Here is a 9,941-nt window from a genome sequence, read left to right on the forward strand (position 1 = left end):
GGGAGAGCTGTGTGCGAATCCTATGGGGAGCGTGCCTGGCAATGGGGCGGGATTCGGTGGATTTCAAACGACGGTGGAGAGGCGGGACACACAGGTGGAATCCAAGGCAGGAGTGAAGCTGGATTATGTGCGGGTTGGGGACGTGGATGCATCCCCATATATATAATGGCAGGGGCATCTTAGCAGTTGGAAGTCCCCAGCAATAGATGAAAAAGCAAAGTGGGTCTGGGGTCATTGATAAGAAAGCAGTAGTAACGGGAAGATTGTGTCTTTTGGGTATTCTACAACCGCTGTATGACTTTGGGAGAAACAGTATTTCCTGTTAACTTTGCACTTGTCTTTATCTGTGCCCGTCACCCCAGCCCAATTAATAGCAAGGCTGTCCTTTTCTTTCTCACTCTGAGCTGATTTTCACTCTTTCTATCCCAGAGAGGTTTTTACTCTTTTCTTTTTAGCCAAGGGCAGGTGAGGTCAACCATAGAACATTATTCTGTGAAATTCAGTTCTTAACCATTGTCTGGCTTCCACTCATCTAATGATGGTTTGGAGAACATAGTTCATGGTTGGATAAATGTACATTCTTCACATTGCTTCAGCAGCAACTTAGTGTTGGATCATCAGGACAGTGGCTGCATAGCAGTTCAAGACTCTGGAGGTCCCACATTTGAACACTGTAATATAGACAAATACTAGAAGAATGATGATGGTTAGAATGTGTAGTCCATTTGTACGTCAGGGACCAAGTTTACTCAAGTGAAACGTAAAGAGCAGATCCCATTTCGAATCTGAAGAGCATGCGGAATCAGATGTTGGGGCACTAGCAAGAACACCAAATATATTGATTTGCTTGTTTGCTTCTCTGCTATTTTTAGTAATGTTAAAGATCCCAGAGAGTCTGTTGGAACATAGGTACAACATTCTTCCACCCTGATGATGTGGTCTGGAGTTGTGGGGTCCAAAGCCGATGGCCAAGAAAGAATTCTTGAGGCCTCTTTGGTGCAAAAATTGGTTATATTAAACCATGGGGACAGGAGCCCTGGGTACAAAGAGCTGCACTGGGGTTGTGAGGAGTGATTGATTATATAAGAGTTTCTATCCTATGGAGGGGAGGGTGATGCTAGGGCTCCAGGAAATTGAGTCAATAGGTTTCTGGAGATTGCTTTTTTTTCTTGTAAATCATTAAGACAGTTGCAAATTGATGGAGACTCTTGTCCTGCACTACTGTGATCTCCATCAGTTAACCATTGGTTTTCTCTTTCCTTTGTTCTCAGGCAGCCAGGAATGCCTGAGGAATGTCACACACATCCCACCTGGGGCGGGAGGAGGGTGTTATTTTATGCTTTGCCCTTGGCTTGCCTTCTGCTCCTCATCAACACAAATGGACCGATATTCCATGCTCATGGATTGGAAGAACAAATATCGTTAAAATGTCTACTACTACACAAAGCAATCTACAGATTTCATGTAATCCCTATCAAAATGCCAACAGCATTTTTCACAGAACTATAACAAATAACACTAAAATTTATAGGATATTTACAGTTAATGTAATTATTAATATTTGGATTTATGTCTTATAACTTATTACTTTTCTGATTGTTTCCTCTGTTTTTTTCTCTCCTGCCTTCTTTTCAATTATTTAAATATCTTCAGCATTAATTTGTCTAATACATTTTTGACTATATCCCTTTTAATGTATATTTTTAGTGGTATCTCTATAATTTAAATATATGTTAACTTTTCATGGACTGATTAGAATTCATATTTTAAAACTTCATGTGAGGGATGCCTGGGTGGCTCAGTCGGTTAAGCATCTGCCTTTGGCTCAGGTCATGATCCCAGGATCCTGGGATCGAGTCCCGTATCCGGCTCCCTGCTCATCGGGGAGCCTGCTTCTCCCTCTGCCACTCCCCCTGCTTGTGAGTGTCTCTCTCTCTCTCTCTCTGGCATATAAATAAATAAAATCCTTTAAAAAATAATAAAACTTCATGTGGAATGTAGAAAGCTTTCGCCTTTGTATTATTATCACTCTATGTTTTACATCTATGTGTCACTAATGAGTTTGTCGCCTCTCAGCTGTAAAAGCACTCTTCAATATATAGCTTATGATCAACAGGCAACTTCCTTCAAGCATTTCTCCTTTGAAGTGAGCATAATGTTAAGATTTCTCAGTAGAGGGCACTCACTCACTGGAGGGACAGGACAGAAGGAAGATGCTTCCTACAATTTCTGGTGTAGGGGAAAGGAGTCTTTCCCGTGGGTTTTGAGGCCATCCAGTGGAACCTGCCTGAGTCACAGGCCCAGAACACCCATCTCTCTGTGACCTTGCAGCCTCAGCCTGGCAAAAACCTGCCCACAGCCCTCTCAACACAGATCTCCTACTCTGCAACCCCCACCCCCACCCCCGGCCCTGCAAAGCCCACCTGCGGTACAAGGGACCAGGAAGAGTAGTTCGTTCGTACGCAAGTTTCCCTTCTGCACATAGCACCTGTCCTCTGCAGGCCTTCTGCCCCTGCTGGCCCCTGATGGGCCGGGAGTGACCATCAAGAAAGAATCCTTGAGACATTTTCAGCGCCAAAAGTTGTGCTATACTGGGATTGTGAGGCGCAATTAATTAGATACTTTTAAGTTGGGGGGGGGGGCGTGTACAGATCAAGGACGTTTCCAAAAGGATTTTTGTATGTTAAAGAAGACAGTCTGGATCCTAGAGGTCTGGCTATTGTCAAGCTAAGGTTGCTTTTTGCCTGTAGCAAAGCATTAACATGAAGGCAGTTGTGACCTCCTTGACAATTGTCATACTCTGCCTGTCTTGGGTATGTATCAATGCACATTGTAAGGAAATTTTACCTCCATGTCTTTTGCCTGTGTTCTCCTCCTCAGCACCCAGGCGCCCGCTGCACGCCCACGCTGCTGATCAGTCCGCCTCCGCCTCCGCTCCAGGGAGCGGCCTGTTTGTCCAGGCGCTTCAGCCCCACTCAAGTCTGGCTAAACCAGCCACCTTCCCTGCTCTCAGGTGGTAGAAACACACCTTCTCCAACAAGGTCTGAACTCCTGCCGAGTTTGCCCTTGACTGGTGTTTTAGTCAGTTTAGATTTTTTTAAAATTTATTTACGTAATCTTTACACCCCATGTGGGGCTCGAACTCACAACCCTGAGCCCAAGCGTTGCATACTCGTCCAACTGAGCCAGCCAGGTGCCCCGGTTTAAGCTTGCTCAACACAAAAACCCGGCACTGGCGCCAGGCCAAGTCAACAAACTTCAAGCTTCATATCTAACGTGATTGCAGTTTAAACCTCCCCCAGAAATGTTAAGTCTTAACCTGTCAGCCGGGAATTTTCTGACTAGTACCAATAAGGTCATGTGTCACAGGAACCCTTTCTATCCCCCAAAGGAAGATGAAGTAATCACCTAAAGACCCCTTGTCCTTCCACCTAAGGGAAGGTGACCTTGCTTGGAACGATTCTATCTTCTCTTTTGCTAATAACTTTCTTGACCCACTCGCCTTCCTAAGAAAAGCTTCCATTTTGTACAACTCCTCAGAGCTCCCCTCTACTTGCTAGAAGGGATGTTGCCACAGGCATGAATCACTTTATAAAGCTAGTTAGATCTTCAAACTTGGTTGAATGTTTGTCTTTTAACAGGCTGCTAGAACAGAACATCATAGGCCAGGTGGCTTATAAACAACAGAAATTTGTTTCTCACGGTTCTGGTGGCTGGGAAGTCCAAGATAAGTCGCTCACAAGATTCTTCATCAGGTGAGAGCTTTATTTCCTCATTCACAGACGGCAATCTGCTCACTGTGTCCTCACATGGCAGAAGGGGCAAGAGAGCTCTCTAAGGTCACTTTCGTAAGGGAACTAATCCCATTTATGGCAGGTTCAGCCTCCTGACTAAACTACCTTCCAAAAACTTCACCTCCAAATCAATCACACTGGGGACTGGTTTCAACAGATGCAGTTTGAGGAGACACAAACATTCAGTCTGGAGCATTCTGCCCTGGTCCTCCAAAGTTCACGTCCTTCTCACATGCAAAATACATGCATTCCATCCCAATAGCCCCCAACGTCATAACTCATTCCAGCATCACTCTAAAATCTAAATCCAAAGTCTCATGTAAATATCGTCTAAATCAGATACGGGGGAGTCTCAAAATATGATTCTTCCCGAGGCAGATTCCTCTCCCGCTGTGAACCTGTGAAACCAAGCAAGTCAGGTGCTTCCAAAACACGATGGTGGGGCAGGCATACCATAGACATTCCCATTCCAAAAGGGAGAAATAGGAAAGAAGAAAGGGGTAATGGTCCCAAGTAAGACCCAAACCCAACAGGGCAAACAACAGTAAACTTTAAAGCTGGAGGATAATCCTCTGTGGCTCGGTGTTCCACTCTGTGGGCCCTTTGGGGGGCAATGTCACCCCTACCGGGTGCTGCCCACAGTGAAGCTCTCTGAGGTGGCCCCTCTCATGCAGTCCCACCCTTTGAAACTGCTCTGGGCCTCAGGACCTGGCACTCGGCCTTTTGTGGCAGTGACAGCCCTGAGGATCTCTGAATCACCTTCACGATCATTCTTCCATGGCCTTGACGGAGACTGCTTGGCTTCTGTTAAGATGGCTGGTTCATGGTATTTCCTTATCCTCGGCCACACTGTTGGTGTCCCTGATTAGATCCAGAACGCTACAACTATATACATAAAACCCTACCAGACAGTGTTTTGAGTTTTACTTTCAAGCACCATGCACATCTTAAAGAACTCAAGGGAATAGAATATGTACCTAGCTATTTCACCAAGTCTGTTGCTCTTCCTTCATTCCGTATGTTCCAAGTATCCCTGTGTGACCACTTCCCTTCCATTTGAAAAACTTCCTTTAACAGTGCTGGAGGGTGGGAGAATGGGAGAGAAGAGGTAGAGCTTTAGCGCCCTGGTCTTTTTTTTTTTTTTTTTTTAATAAAAGGCCCAATCCCACTGGGGGACTCCAACCTCATGATCTCATCCAAGCCCAAGCGCCTCCCGAAGACCCCACCTCTTAATACCATCGCATTGGGCGTTAGGGTTTCAACATATAAACACTGGCGGGACAAACAGTCCAAGCGGCAATCAGTCCGGGGTCAGGCTGCTGGTTCTGAGCGTTCTTCTATAAAGCTTGCAGTTCTAGCTTCAAAGCCTTTTCAGTACTATTTGGATGTGTCGGTGGTCTATCTCGTGCGTGTGGGTCTCATCTCTTAGCTCATCGAAAGTCTTTGGTATTAAAATCAGGAACAGATCCAAGCAGGTAGGGAAGCAAAACCTCGGTTTTCAAATTTATTTGCTTCACTAAGTGTCCAGGAGGGGATAAAGAGTACATTTATCATAATGAGCACTGGGTGATGTATAGGCTTGTTGAATCACTCTGTCGTGCACCTGAAACTAACCCCACGCTGTATGCTAACAATACTGGAATTAAAACTAAAAAAAAAATTTTAAAAAGGTTACAGGGAATTGTATTATTATTATTATTATTATTATTATTATTTTGCTGTTACCTGTGATAACTCATAGCACAAAGTTTCAGAGGGGAACAGAAAATTTGAATGCCCTTAACAACTCCCAGAAATCCCCGGAATACCACTGGTAATTGTCACCCCTTTGAATGGTGTTGATGCATTTACTCACACCATCCCACCCTCAGACCCTCTAGAAGCTCCCAGCAGAGATTTCCCCATGTCAGTATCTTGGATGCTCTTGTTAAAATACTACTGAATCTGATTTCACTTATATGTGGTATCTAAAAAGCAAAACAAATGAACAAACAACAACAACAGAAATAGACTCATAAATACAGGGAACTAGTGGGCGTTGCAGTTATAAAATAAATAAGTCATGGGGATGAAAAGCACAGCATAGAATATATAGTCAATTATATGGTAATAACTTCGGGTGGTGACGGATGGTAACTACACTTCTTGTGATGAACATTTTGTAATGTATATAATTGTCAAGTAACTATGTGGTACACCTGAAACTTAATATAACTAGTAAAATAATATGTCAACTATACTTCATCTAAAAACAAAATTATACATATATAATATTATATATATTTATGTATATATATAAAATTTCCCTTCCCCCCATACTAAGCCATTTTTGCATTTCTGATAAAAACACTATTTGGTCTTAGTTTATTTTTGTGTATGGTGTGAGAAAGTGATCCAGATTCATTCTTTTACATTTGCTGCCTAGTTTTCCCAGCACCATTTGTTGAAGAGACTGTCTTTTCCCCATTGGATATTCTTTCCTGCTTTGTTGAAGATTAATTGACCATATAATTGTGGGCTTATTTCTGGATTTTCTATTCTATTTTTGTGGAGTACCATACTGTTTAGATCACTACAGCTTTGTAATATAATTTGAAGTCTGGAATTGTGATGCCTCTAGCTTTGTTTTTCTTTTTCAAGATTGCTTTGGCTATTTGGGGTCTTTGGTGGTTTCATACAAATCTTAGGATTTTTTTGTTCTAGTTCTGTGGAAAATGCTGTTGTTATTTTCATGGGGGTTGCATGAAATGTGTAGATGGCTTTGGGTAGTATAGACATTTTAACAATGTTCGTTTTTTCAATCATGAGCCTGGAAATTCTTTCCATTTCTTTGTGTTGTTTTCAATTTCTTTCATCAGTGTGTTATAGTTTCAGAGTACAGGTCTTTCACCTCTTTGGTTAGGTTGACTCCTAGGTATCTTATTTTTGGTGCAATTGTAAATGGGATTGTTTTCTTAATTTCTCTTTCTGCTGCTTCATTATTGGTGTATAGAAATGCAACTGATGTCTGTGCATTGATTTTATATCCTGCCACGTTGCTGAATTCCTGTATCAGTTCTAGCAGTTTTTTGGTGGAGTCTTTGGGGTTTTCTATATAGAGTATCATGTCATCTGCAAATCGTGACAGTTTGACTTCTTCCTTACTGATTTGGATGCCTTTCATTTCTGTTTTCTGATTGCTCTGGTTAGGACTTCCAGGACTATGTTAAATAAAAGTGGTGAGAATGGACATCCTGGTCTGGTTCCTGACCTTGGGAGAAAAGCTCTCAGTTTTTCTCCATTAAAGATGACGTTAGCTGTGAGTTTTTCATATATGGCCTTTATTGAGGCTACACATTTTTGACAAAAATACTACCCTTTGCTACAGAAGTGTAGCAAAAATACTCTAGAAGCACCCTTCTCAGTGCTGCATGTTCAGAGACACGTAACGTCTATGTCATTTTACTGGTGATGTTAACTTTGATTAGTTGGTGAACCCAGGGGTGTCTGCCAGGCTTCTCAACCATAAAGTTACTATTTTTCCCTTTGTAGTTAATAAATATCTTGGGAAAGATAATGTTGAGACTATGCAAATACATTGTTTCTCATCAATCTTTCACCTACTAATTTTAGCACCCATGGATGGATCTTGTCTGCAACAATTATTTCAGTGGTGTTCTTTCATTTTTTTTAAGATTTTATTTATTTGAGATAGAGAGAGAGTGAGTGAGAGAGCAGGAGCAGGGGGGTAGAGGGAGAGGGAGAAGCAGGCTCCCAGCTCAGCGGGGAGCCCGAGCAGGGAGCCTGATGTGGGCTCGATCCCAGGACCCTGGGATCATGACCTGAGCTGAAGACAGACACTTAACCGACTGAGCCACCCAGGCGCCCCTTCAGTAGTGTTCTAATAGTGTTTTCTAATGTCCTCATTCCTTTCATATTTATTAATTAGAATTATTTTATAAATAAAAGTTGTCCTTCTCCCCTCATTTATTTATTCCATTAGTTATTTATATCAGTTTGGACTCATTTATTTTATTCTATGGGTAATAATCTAATAGTATCATTATTTTCTGTTTCAAATTGTTGGCCATTGCAAGCTCTTTCGGGTTGGCTATGGTGCCTGTTTGTTATGCCCACATCATTTTTTTTTTTTTAGTACTTCCTTAATTTCTGGGACGACAAGACACTCCCAATCATCTTCTATCTTCCCTGCGCCAGTTCAACTACTTTCTCTAGGAACTCTAGCTCCTTTTATTAGAAAATATTTAGAAACCCAGATTGGTTACTATGTATGCTCATTGGTATTCATTGGGCTATTATTGCTTGTAGGCCTTCTTAGGTAACTTGGAGACTTGGAAATATATGAATGTATTATTAACTCATGCCACACACATTTGCCTGCCTGCCTTCCTTCCTTCCCTCTTTCCTTCCTTTCTCCCTTCCTACTTTCTTTCCTTTCTTTTTCCCTCTGTCTTCCATCTACCTACCTACCTATGTACTTCCCTACCTACCAGCCTCTGATTCCAACCCAACACCGCAGAGCTCATTCCAGCCTCCTTACCCTGTTCCTCAATTGTAACTTCTTTCACTCACAGTGAGAAATCTGGCTCTCATTAACTACAGTATATTTACTTATTTGTTCAACTATAGTATTCACATAAAGACGTTTCAAAATTGCCAACCCATAGCCCTGGGAGAAACAAATGTATTAATTATAGTATTTATGTTCAGTTCTTTTCATTAGTTTCCGGTGAAAATGCTGTTTTCCAAGTTATGTAGGTTATGTCTTTTCTTCCCCACCCCCTTCAGTGTAGGTTTATTAATTTGTAAAGTAATCAGGTTCACATTTAAAAGTCTGTGTTCCATTTCGTGTCACTCCCCCTCATCCATTTAAAAAAATTATGTATTATAAAATTCACATTTTGTGGTATACATTTTTATGGGTTTTGACAAATGCAGAGTCCTGTATCCACTACCACAGTCCTGATACACCAGCTGAAGAACATATGAGTTGTTTCCAGCTTTTGGCAATTATATGAAGCTGCTTAAACATTTCCATAAAGGTTTTAGTGTGAACATAAGTTTACCTTGGGTGAATACCTAAGAGTGAGATTGCTGTTTAATTTTATATGAAACTATTTTATATGACAGTATATGTTTAATTTTATATGAAACTATATAATGTATGAAAGCTCTAATTGGTCCATATTTTTTGAAGCAGTTGTTATTGTCACCCTTTTTTGTTTTAGTCATTTTAATAGGTGTGTAGGGGTAGTTCATTGTGGTTTTAGTTTGCATTTTCCTTTTTTTTTTTTTAAAGATTTTATTTATTTATTCGACAGAGATAGAGACAGCCAGCGAGAGAGGGAACACAAGCAGGGGGAGTGGGAGAGGAAGAAGCAGGCTCATAGCAGAGGAGCCTGATGTGGGGCTTGATCCCATAACGCCGGGATCACGCCCTGAGCTGAAGGCAGACGCTTAACCGCTGTGCCACCCAGGCGCCCCAGTTTGCATTTTCCTAATGACAAATAATGTTGAACCTATTTTCGTGTGCTTATTTGCCCTTTCTTGGTGAAGTGTCTGTTCAAGTCTTTTGCCCATTTTTATGGGTTGTTATAAAGTCTTATTATGAACTTTTGAGAGGTTTTTTTTTTTTTTAACATATTCTGGATACAAGTCAGGTATGTGTTTTGAGATTATTTTCTCCTAGCCTTTGGCTTGTTATCGTTTCAGGAGGAACAGTTCTTTGTGAAGCCTAATTTAACTTTTTTTTTTTTTAACTGGACTGTGGGTTTCATGTCATATCTAAGAAATCTTTGCTAACCCAAGATCACAAGCTTTTCTTCCATGTTTACTTCTGGAAGTTTTATATTTTTATGTTTCACTTTTAGGTCTGTGATCCACTTTTTGTGGTAAAATAGACATAACATAAAATTCATCATTTTATCTGTTTTAAAATGTACAGTATTTGCAATGTTGAACAACCGTCACCATTATCTAGTTCCAGAATGTTTTCATCACCACACAAGGAAACCCCCTATCCATTAAGCAGTCGCCCCTCACCCCACTCTCCCACCAGCCCCCAGCCCCTGGCAACAATGACTACTTTCTCTCTCTACAGATTTGCCTATTCTGGGTATTTCCTTTCAAAGGAATCATACAATACGT

Source organism: Ursus americanus, chromosome X (assembly GCF_024610735.1).
Source record: "Ursus americanus isolate L20-20 chromosome X, mUrsAme1.1.p, whole genome shotgun sequence".
NCBI lineage: Eukaryota > Metazoa > Chordata > Mammalia > Carnivora > Ursidae > Ursus > Ursus americanus.